The 11,956-nt window shown below is 38.3% G+C and overlaps 1 non-coding gene across 1 annotated transcript; it reads right to left on the reverse strand.

Annotated features, from left to right (window-relative positions):
* Positions 1–5,501: 5,501 nt before the first annotated feature.
* LOC112700326 (small nucleolar RNA R71) lies at positions 5,502–5,609 on the reverse strand. Its single transcript, XR_003153235.1, has one exon. It is a non-coding gene; the product is annotated as a small nucleolar RNA R71 (small nucleolar RNA).
* Between the last annotated feature and the right edge of the window lie 6,347 nt (positions 5,610–11,956).

The following is an 11,956-nucleotide window of genomic DNA, read 5'->3' on the forward strand; positions in this document are numbered from 1 at the left end:
GTGGCTTCATTAAGCTTCCTATAGTCTATGCACATGCACCATCCAGTCACTATTCTTGTTGGTATGAATTCATTCCTTTCATTTGGAACAACAGTGACTCCCCCCTTTCTAGGAACTACTTGGGCAGGGCTCACCCAAGGGTTATCTGAGATAGGGTAAATCACCCCTACTTGCCATAGTTTTAGCATTTCTTTTTGAACCACTTCATTCATTGTTGGATTTAACCTTCTTTGTGGTTGTCTTGTGGGTTTGACACCTTCCTCAAGAAGGATCTTATGCATGCACATTGAAGGACTAATCCCTTTTAAATCTGAAAGTGTCCACCCTATGGCTGTATGGCATTCTTGAGGCAGAGTCTTCAACTCCAACCTTGGTGTCTCCACTTCTATTTTGCTTGTCTTGTCCATCATGATTGAGTCTTCTATGATTTCTTGTGGTAGTTCACCACATGGTACTTGTTGATCTTGCTCCATGATTTCTTCACATTGTTCTTCTTCTAGAACTCCTTAAACTAGGTTCTCCATTGTGTCCACCATCATGCATTCACCAATGGATTTCTTAGAGTAGCTCATTGCCTTGAAGACTTTAAAAACCATCTTCTCTTCATGCAGTCTCAAGACTAACTCCCTTTTTTTCAATTATGGCTCCAGAAGTAGCTAAGAATGGTCTTCCCAAGATGATTGATGTGTTAGCCTCTTCCTCCATATCAAGGACAACAAAATCAGCTGGGAAGATAAACTCTCCCATTTTTACCAACAAATCCTCCACCACACTATTAAGGAATTTGAATGTCCTATTTGCCAATTGAAGAGCCATTTTTGTAGGCTTGGCTTCTTCTATCCTCATCCTTTTCATTATGGCCAAGGACATGAGGTTCATGCTGGCTCCTAAATCACATAATGCCTTCTCAATGTTGATATCCCCTATAATGCAGGGAATTTGGAAGCTCCCAGGGTCCTTCATCTTTTGGGGAAGCTTTTTTTGTATGATGGCACTACATTCTTTAATGAGCACCACAGTTTCCTTTTCACCCCAGTTTCTCTTCCTTGTCATGAGCTCCTTTAAGAACTTGGCATAGAGTGGAATTTGCTCTAATGCCTTAGTGATGAGCAGATAATTTATACGCTTTTTGGCATTGTTTTTAGGTAGTTTTTAGCATATTTTAGTTACTTTTCTTATATTTTTATTAGTTTTTATGCAAAAATCACATTTCTGGACTTTACTATGAGTTTATGTATTTTTCTGTAATTTTAGGTATTTTTTGGCTGAATTTAAGGAACCTGAGCAAATGTCTGATTTAGAGGCTGAGAAAGGACTGCAGATGCTGTTGGATTCTGACCCTCCTGCCCTCGAAGTGGATTTTCTGGAACTACAGAAGCCCAATTGGCACGCTCTCAATTGCGTTGGAAAGTAGACATCTTGGACTTTCCAGCAATGTATAATAGTTTATACTTTGTCCGAGGTTTAATGGCCCAAATTGACGTTCAAATGCCCAACAAAGACCCTTTTCTGGCGTTTAACGCCGGAACTGGCACCAGAACTAGAGTTAAACGCCCAAACTGGCATCCAAACTGGCATTTAACTCCAGAAAAGGCCTATGCACATTTAAAGCTTAATGCTTAGCCAAAGCACACACCAAGTGGGCCCCGAAAGTGGATTTCTGCACTATCTGCACTTAGTTACTTATTTTCTGTAATATCTAGTAACTTGTTTAGTATAAATAGTACTTTTTACTATTGTATTTACATCTTTGAATCAATTTTGGAATCCTTTTTGGAGAGTTTTATTCCATTAGGGAGGCTGGCTATTTGGCCATGCCCAGACCTTTTTCTCTTATGTATTTTCCAACGGTGGAGTTTCTACACCTCATAGATTAAGGTGACGAGCTCTGCTGTTCTTCATGAATTAATGCAAGTACTATTGTTTCTCTTTCAATTCACGCTTACTTCTTCTCCAAGATATACTCTCGTACTTGATTCAGTTAAGTCAGAATAAAGGGGTGACCCGTGACAATCACCTACTATCTTCGTTACTCGCTTAGCCAAGATCCGCGTGCCTGACAACCACAAGCGGTCTACATGATGTTCAACGTAGTCATTGGACGACAGCTGGAGTATAATCTCTTGGGTCTCTAATCCACGAACCGAGTCCTTGAGATTAGAACCTTCATGGTATAAGCTAGAACCAATTGGCAGCATTCCTGAGATCCGGAAAGTCTAAACCTTGTCTGTGGTATTCCGAGTAGGATCTGGGATGGGATGACTGTGACGAGCTTCAAACTCACGACTGTTGGGTGCAGTGACATTGTGCAAAAAAATAGAGAGATCATATTCTGACACAAGTGAGAACCGACAGATGATTAGCCGTGCGGTAGATGTGTCTGGTATTTTTCATCCGAGACGAGAAATTTGACAGTTGATTAGCCGAACAGAAACTGTAGCCTGGACCATTTTCACTAAGAGGACGGATGGTAGCCATTGACAACGGTGATCCACCAACATACAGCTTTCCATGGAAGGGAGCACGCATGATTGGATGAAGACAATAGGAAAGCAGAGGTTCAGAAGCAACAAAACACCTCCAAACGCTTATCTGAAATTTCCACCAATGAATTACATAAGTATCTTTATTTTAATTTACGTTTTATTTATCTTTTAATTATCAAAACTCATAACCAGTTGAATCCGCTTGACTAAGATTTACAGGATGACCACAGCTTGCTTCAAGCCGGCAATCTCCATGGGATCGACCCTTACTCGCGTAAGGTTTTATTACTTGGACGACCCAGTGCACTTGCTGATTAGTTGTACCAGAGTTGTGAAAAGTGTGATCACAATTCTGTGCACCAAGTTTTTGGCACCGTTGCCGGGGATTGTTCGAGTTTGAACAACTAACGGTTCATCTTCTTGCTTAGATTGGGTAATTTTATTTTATGTTTAAGCTTTTATCTTTATTTTCGAAAAAAAGTTTTCGAAAAAGTGTTCTTCAGAATTTTTAAGAATGAATTCTAGAGCTTCATAAGATATGTTGAAGCCTGGCTAGCTGTTAAGCCATGTCTAATCTTTTGGACTGAGGTTTCCACTTTCCATTGTAGAAAGGACATGTCTGTATTTGTTATGCTATAGCTTGGCTGGCCATTTGGCCATGTCTAATTCTTTTGGACCGAAGCTTTAGACTAACATTGCATGAATCCAGGAATTCTCATTAAAAATTTTAAATTTATTTTTTTTCCAAAATAATTTTTGAAAAAAAATACAAAAAAATTTAATAAAATCATAAAAACCAAAAAAGATTCTTGTGTTTCTTGTTTGACAAATTCTAAGTTTGGTGTCAACTGTATGTTTTTAATTTTTCTTAGATTTTCGAAATTCATGCATGGTGTTCTTCTTTGATCTTCAAGTTATTCTTAATAATTTTTCTTGTTTGATCTTTAAATTTTCTTGTTTTGTGTCTTTTCTTGTTTTTCTTATGCATTTTCGAATTGTTAGTGTCCCTAGTACAAAAGTTCTCAAGTTTGGTGTCTTGCATGTCTTTCTTTCCTTAAAAATTTTCAAAAATATGTTCTTGACATTCATCATGATCTTCAAAGTATTCTTGGTGTTCATCTTGACATTCAAAGTGATCTTGCATGCATTATTTGTTTTGATCTTAAAAATTTTATGTTTTGTTTCATTTTGTTATTTTTTTCTCCCCTCATTAAAAATTCAAAAGTCAAAACAGAGAAATCACAGAGAAAAAGAGCTCACTGGCGTTAAAACGCCAGTAACGAGGCATTCTAGGCGTTAAACGCCTAAAATGGCTATCATTCTGGGCGTTTAACGCCAGTAAAGGTATCATTCAGGGCGTTAAAAGCCAGAATGGGCAGCATTTTGGGCGTTTAATGCCAGAAATGGCAGCATTCTGGCATTTAGAAAAATGCCCAGTAAAGAAGGATTCATGGCGTTTAACGCCAGCCAGGGTATCTGGCTAGGCGTTAAACGCCCAAAGAGAAAGTCAATTGGGCATTAAACGCCAGAATGGATAGCATTCTGGGCATTTAACGCCAGGATGACACAAGGGAGGTAATTTTGTTTCCAATTCGATTTTTTTTCAAATTTTCATGTTTTAATTCATAATTTTGAATGGCTATCTTTTTCATCCCTTTTAAATTTTAAAATCTTATCTTTTTCATATCATCTTTCATCAATCATATCTTTCTATCTTATCTTTTTCATTTTTCTTTTAATGTTTTCGAAAATCTTAAAACTAATCTTTCAAAAATCCTTTTTCTTAATTTTATTTCATATTTTCGAAAATCCTTGCTAATAATTAATTTGTTTTATTCAAAAATTTCAAGTTTGTTACTTTTGTGTTAAGAAAGGTTCAATCTTTAAGTTCTAGAATCATATCTTTTAGTTTCTTGTTAGTCAAGTCATCAACCTTATTTTTTTTCAAATCTTTTTAATTTCTTTTTCAATTCTTTTTCAAAATAAATTTCAATCATATCTTTTTAAAATTTTAATTTCAAAATCTTTTTCTAACTTCTTATCGTTTCAAAATTTATTTTCAAATCTTTTTCAACTAGCTACTTGACTTGTTTGTTTTCATTTTAAAAAGTTTACTACTTCTTATCTTTTTCAAAACCACCGAACTACTTTTCCACTTCTAATTTTCAAAAATCACTAACCATCTTCTTCAAAAATATTTTTACTTAACTAATTATTTTAAATTCTAATTTTATTTTATTTCTTTTAATATTTTCGAAACTAACTTAATTAATTAAATAAAAATAAAAATATTTTTCTTTTCCCTCTTCTTAAAATTTGAATACTCTCTCTCATCTCTTTCTGTTTATTTTATTTAATTGCTAACACTTCTCTTCTACTTATAATTTGAACCACTCTCTCTTCTCTCTATTCGAATTACTCGTCTCCTCTCTCCTCTCATTCTTCTATTCTTCTATTCTTATACTCACATAAAGGAATCTCTATACTGTGACATAGAAGATTCCACTACTCCCTTTGTTATCTTCTTTTTCATATGAGTAGGAACAAGGATAAGGATATTCTTGTTGAAGCTGATCCTGAACCTGAAAGGACTCTGAAGAGGAAGCTAAGAGAAACTAAAGCACAACACTCCAGAGAGGACCTTACAGAAAATTTTAAAAAAGAAGCAGACATGGCAGCCGAACCCAACAACAATGATGGAGCTACAAGGAAGATGCTTGGTGACTTTACTGCACCAACTTCCAACTTCTATGTAAGAAGCATCTCAATTCCTGCAATTGGAACAAATAACTTTGAGCTTAAGCCTCAATTAGTTTTTCTAATACAGCAGAATTGCAAGACACTGTTAAAACCAATGGGGTTGATCCCGAGGTTTACAGACTTATACTTTTCCCTTTTGCTGTAAGAGACAATGTTAGGATATGGTTGGACTCACAACCTAAAGAAAGCCTGAACTCTTGGGAAAAGTTGGTCAATGCTTTCTTGGTCAAATTCTTTCCACCTCAAAAGATGAGCAAGCTTAGAGTGGAAGTCCAAACCTTCAGACAGAAGGAAGGTAAATCCCTCTATGAAGCTTGGGAAAGATACAAGTAATTGATCAAAAGGTGTCCTTCTGACATGCTTTTAGAATGGAGCATCTTATGTATATTCTATGATGGTCTGTCTAAATTGTCCAAGATGTCATTGGACCATTCTACTGGTGGATCTCTTCATCTAAACAAAACCCCTGCAGAAGCCCAGAAACTCATTGAGATGGTTGCAAATGAAATAACCAGTTCATGTACACTTCTGAGAGAAATCCTGTGAATAATGGGGTGACTCAGAAGAAAGGAGTTCCTGAGATTGATACTCTGAATGCCATATTGGCTCAGAATAAAATATTGACTTAGCAAGTCAATATGATTTCTCAGAGTCTGACTGGATTGCAAGCTAAAGACGCCTCCTCTGAAGGAGAAGCTTATGACCCTGAGAATCCTGTAATGGAAGAGGTGAATTACATAGGAGAATCCTATGGAAACACCTATAATCCTTCATGGAGGAACCATCCAAATTTTTAATGGAAGGATCAACAGAAGCCTCAACAAGGTTTCAATAATAATAATGGTGGGAGAAATAGGTTTGGCAATAGCAAACCTTTTCCATCATCTTCTCAGTAACAGACAGAGAATTCTGAGCAAAGCCTCTCTAGCTTAGCAAACATAGTCTCTGATCTATCTAAGACCACCCTTAGTTTCATGACTGAGGCACGGTCCTCCATAAGAAAATTGGAGGTACAAGTGGGTCAGCTGAGTAAACGAATTACTAAAACTCCTCCTATTACTCTACCAAGCAATACAGAAGAGAATCCAAAAAGAGAGTGCAAGGCCATTAATACAACCAAAATGGCCAAACCTATAGAAGAGGAGGAGGACGTGATTCACAGTAAGGAAGACCTGATGGGATGTCCACTAGACTGCAAGGAGTCCCCTATTGAGGAACCACAGGAATCTGAGGCTCATCTAGAGACCATAAAGATTTCACTGAACTTACTATTACCATTCATAAGCTCTAACGAATATTCTTCCTTTGAAGATGACAAAAATGTTACTGAAGAGCATCTTGCTCAATATCTAGGAGCAATCATGAAGCTGAATGCCAAATTATTTGGTAATGAGACTTGGGAGGATGAACCTCCATTGCTCATCAATGAACTAAGTGCATTGGCTCAGCTGAAATTACCTCAAAAGAAAGAGGATCCCGGAAGGTTGTTGATACCTTGCACCATAGGCACCGTGACCTTTGAAAAGGCTCTGTGTGACCTAGGATCAAGTATCAACCTCATGCCACTCTCTGTAATGGAGAAACTAGGGATCTTTGAGGTACAAGCTGCAAGAATCTCACTAGAGATGGCAGACAAATTAAAGAAACAGGCTTATGGACTTGTAGAGGATGTCTTGGTAAAGGTTGAAGGCCTTTACATCCCTGTTGATTTCATAATCCTAGACACTGGGAAGGATGAGGATGAATTCATCATCCTTGGAAGACCCTTCCTAGCCACAGCAAAGGCTGTGATTGATGTAGACAGAGGAGAGCTAGTCCTTCAAGTGAATGACGACTACCTTGTGTTTAAGGCACAAGGATCTTCTTCTGTAAACATGGGGAAGAAACATGAAAAGCTTCATTCAATTCTCTCCATGCAGAGTTAATCAAAGCCCCCACATTCAAACTCTAAGTTTGGTGTTGGGAGGCCACAATCATACTCTGAGCACCTATGAAGCTCTGTAAGATCTTCCTGTCAAGCTATTGACATTAAAAAAGCGCTTATTGGGAGGCAACCCAATTTTATTTATCTATATTAATTACTCTTTTATTTTGTTTTCCATTGTTATTTTATGTTTTCTTTAGGATGATGATCATGTGGAGTCACAAAAACAACTGCAAAAATTAAAGAAAAATAAAAAATAGCATCAAAATGGCACACCCTGGAGGAAGAGCAAGGATACCAAAATGGGCGTTTAATGCCCAGCCTAGCACCATTCTGGGCGTTAAACGCCAGAACTGGCAGGCAAATTGGCGTTTAAACGCCAGTAAAGGTAAACGCCCATCCTGACACCATTCTGGGCGTTTAAACGCCAGAACTGAAAGGAAGACTGGCATTTAAAAGCCAGAAAAGGGCATCAGTCTGGTGTTTAAACGCCAGGAATGGCACATAGAGGGCCTTTAACGCCAAAAAGGCGCAGGGATAAAAAATCCTTAACACCTCAGTATCTGTGGACCCCACAGAATCCCCACACATACCCCACCTCACTCTCTCTCCTCTTCACACTTCTCCATAACACTCTACCCAAAACACCACTCACCTATCAAATCTTACCCTCTTCCCCATATTCCCTTCACCACTTACATCCATTCCCTAATTCCCATAAACCCATCATACAATCCACCTACCACTACCCACTCAAATTCAAACAATTTCTCTCCCAAACCCACCCCTTCTCACGCGAACCAACTCCCTCTCTTACCCTATAAATACCCCTCATTACTCCTTCATTTTCACACATCACATACACTCAAAACCCCCTTTGGACGAACCCTCTCAAGCCTCCATCTCCCACTTTTCTTCTTCTTCTACTCTCTTCTTTCTTCTTTTGCTCAAGGACGAACAAACCTCTTAAGTTTGGTGTGGAAAAACCCTTGCTTTTTAATTTTCCATGACCATTAATGGCACCTAAGGCCGGAGAAACCTCAAAGAAGAGGAAAGGGAAGGCAATTGCTTCCACTTTCGAGTCATGAGAGATAGAAAGATTCATCTCAAAGGTCCATCAAGACCACTTCTATGAAGTTGTGGCCAAGAAGAAGGTGATCCCCGAGGTCCCCTTCAAGCTCAAAAAGAGCAAATATCCAAAGATCCGACATGAGATTAGGAGAAGAGGATGGGAAGCTCTCACCAATCCCATTCAACAAGTCGGAATCTTAATGGTTCAAGAGTTCTATGCTAAGGCATGGATCACAAAAAACCATGATCAAAGTATGAACCCAAACCTAAAGAATTGGCTCACAATGGTTCGGGGGAAATACTTAGATTTCAGTCTGAAAAATGTAAGTTTGGCATTCAACTTGCCAATGATGCAAGAAAATGCACGCCCCTACACTAGAAAGGTCAACTTTGATCAAAGGTTGGACTAAGTCCTCATGGACATATGTGTAGAAGGAGCTCAATGGAAGAGAGACTCTAAAGGCAAGCTAGTTCAACTAAGAAGGCTAGACCTTAAGCCTGTGGCTAGAGGATGGTTTTGGAGTTCATCCAACGCTCTATCATTCCTATTAGCAACCGATCCGAAGTAACTATGGATCGGGCTATCATGATCCATAGCATTATGATTAGAGAGGAAGTGGAAGTTCATGAGATCATACCTCTAGAACTGTACAAAGTGGCTGACAAGCCCTCCACTTTGGCAAGGTTAGCCTTTTTTCATCTCATTTGTTACCTATGCAGTTGAGCTGGAATTGTCGTAGAGGAAGACATCTTCATTGAAGAGGACAAGCCCATCACTAAAAAGAGGATGGAGCAAACAAGAGAGCCCACTCATGGACCTCAACAAATGCATAAGGAAGTCCCTCATCAAGAAATCCCTGAGATACCTGAAGGGATGCATTTTTCCTCCACACAACTATTAGGAACAACTCAACACTTCTCTAGGAGATTTGAGTTCCAATATGGAGCAACTAAGGATGGAGCACCAAGAGCATTCCATCATCCTCCATGAAATTAGAGAAGACCAAAGAGCCATGAGGGAAGAACAACAAAGGCAAGGAAGAGACATTGAGGAGCTCAAGCACTCCATAGGATCTTCAAGAAGGAGAACTAGCCGCCATCACTAAGGTGGACCCGTTCTTTAATTTTCTTGTTATTTGTTTTCTATTTTTCGATTTTTTTATGCTTTATGTTTGTCTATGTTTGTGTCTTTATTACATGATCATTAGTGTCTAGAGTCTATGCCTTGAAACTATGAATGTCCCATAAATCCTTCACCTTTCTTAAATGAAAAATGTTCCTAATTACAAAAGAACAAGAAGTACATGGATTTCGACTTTTATCTTGAAATTAGTCTAATTATTTTGATGTGGTGGCAATACTTTTTGTTTTCTGAATGAATGCTTGAACAGTGCATATTTTTGACAGTGAAGTTTATGAATGTTAAAATTGTTGGCTCTTGAAAGAATGATGAACTAAGAGAAATGTTATTGATAATCTGAAAAATCATAAAATTGATTCTTGAAGCAAGAAAAAGCAGTGAAAAACACAAGCTTGCAAAAAAAATAAAGAAAAAGAAAAAGCAACCAGAAAAAGCCAATAGCCCTTTAAACCAAAAGGCAAGGGTAAAGAGGATCCAAGGCTTTGAGCATCAGTGGATAGGAGGGCCCAAAGGAATAAAATCCTAGCCTAAGCGGCTAAATCAAGCTGTCCCTAACCATGTGCTTGTGTTATGAAGGTTCAAGTGAAAAGCTTGAGACTGAGTGGTTAAAGTCGTGATCCAAAGCAAAAGAGTGTGCTTAAGAACTCTGGACACCTCTAACTGGGGACTCTAGCAAAGCTGAATCACAATCTAAAAAGGTTCACCCAGTTATGTGTCTGTGGCATTTATGTATCTGGTGGTAATACTGGAAAACAAGATGCTTAGGGTCACGGCCAAGACTCATAAAGTAGCTGTGTTCAAGAATCAACATACTGAACTAGGATAATCAATAACACTATCTAAATTCTGAGTTCCTAATGGATGCCAATCATTCTGAACTTCAAGGGATAAAGTGAGATGCCAAAACTGTTCAGATGCAAAAAGCTACTAGCCCTGCTCATCTAATTGGGACTAAGTTTCATTGATATTTTGAGATTTATTGTATATTTTCTTCTTTTTATCCAATTTTGTTTTCAGTTGCTTGGGGACAAGCAACAATTTAAGTTTGGTGTTGTGAGGATAATTTATACGCTTTTTGGCATTATTTTTACATAGTTTGTAATATGTCTTAGTTACTTTTTAGTATATTTTTATTAGTTTTTATGAAAAAATAACATTTCTAGACTTTACTATGAGTTTGTGTGTTTTTCTATGATTTTAGATATTTTCTGGCTGAAATTGAGGAACCTGAGCAAAATTCTAATTCAGGGGCTGAGAAAGGACTGAAAATGCTGTTGGATTCTGACCTTCCTGCACTCGAAGTGGATTTTCTAGACCTACAGAAGACCAATTGGCGCGCTCTTAATTGCATTGGAAAGTAGACATCTTGGGCTTTCCAGAAATGTATAATAGTCTATAATTTGCCCGAGATTTGATGGTCCAAACTGGCATCCAAACGCCCACTAGAGACCCTTTTTCTGGCGTAAAACGCCAGAACTGGCACCAAAGCTGGAGTTAAACGCCCAAACTGGCACCAAAACTGGCGTTTAAACTCTAAGAAGAGCCTATGCACGTGAAAGCTTCAATGCTCAGCCCAAACACACACCAAGTGGGCCCCAAAAGTGGATTTCTGCACTATCTACACTTAGTTACTCATTTTCTGTAAACATAGTTTACTAGTTTAGTATAAATAGCACTTTTTACTATTATATTCATATCTTTAGATCATTTTTGAGACTAACAGATCACTTTTGATCTCTTGATCACATTTTGGGGGCTGGCCATTCGGCCATGCCTGGACCTTCATCACTTATGTATTTTCAACGGTGGAGTTTCTACACCTTATAGATTAAGGTGTGGAGCTCTGCTGTTCCTCAAGAATTAATGCAAAGCACTATTGTTTCTCTATTCAATTCACGCTTATTCTTATTCTAAGATATTCACTCGTACTTCAACCTGATGGATGTGATGATCTGTGACATTCATCATCATCCTTCCTTATGAATGCGTGCCTGACAACCACTTCCGTTCTATCTGCAAGAGCTTGAGTGTGTGTATCTTGGCCTCCTGGTTCATGACGTATGGTTGCCTCTCCTGACAACAAAGCCTTCCATTCCGTGAGATCAGAGTCTTCGTGGTATAAGCTAGAATCAATTGGCAGCATTCTTGAGATCCGAAAAGTCTAAACCTTGTCTCTGGTATTCCGAGTAAGATCTGGGATGGGATGACTATGACGAGCTTCAAACTCGTGACTGTTGGGCACAGTGACAGTGTGCAAAAGGATCAATAGATCATACTCCAACACGATCGAGAACTGACAGCTGATTAGCCATGCGGGAAACCGTAGTGGATATGTTTTCACTGAGAAGACGGATGGTAGCCCTTGACAACGGTGATCCACCAACATACAGCTTGCCATGGAATGGAGTACGCATGATTGGATGAGGACAATAAGAAAGCAGAGGCTTAGAGGGAACAAAGCATCTCCATACGCTTATTTGAAATTTCCACCAATGAATTGCATAAGTATCTTTATCCTATTTTATGTTTTGTTTCTCTTTTAATCATCAAAACCTCATAACCATTTGAATCTGC

Source organism: Arachis hypogaea, chromosome 6 (genome assembly GCF_003086295.3).
Source record: "Arachis hypogaea cultivar Tifrunner chromosome 6, arahy.Tifrunner.gnm2.J5K5, whole genome shotgun sequence".
Classification (NCBI taxonomy): domain Eukaryota; kingdom Viridiplantae; phylum Streptophyta; class Magnoliopsida; order Fabales; family Fabaceae; genus Arachis; species Arachis hypogaea.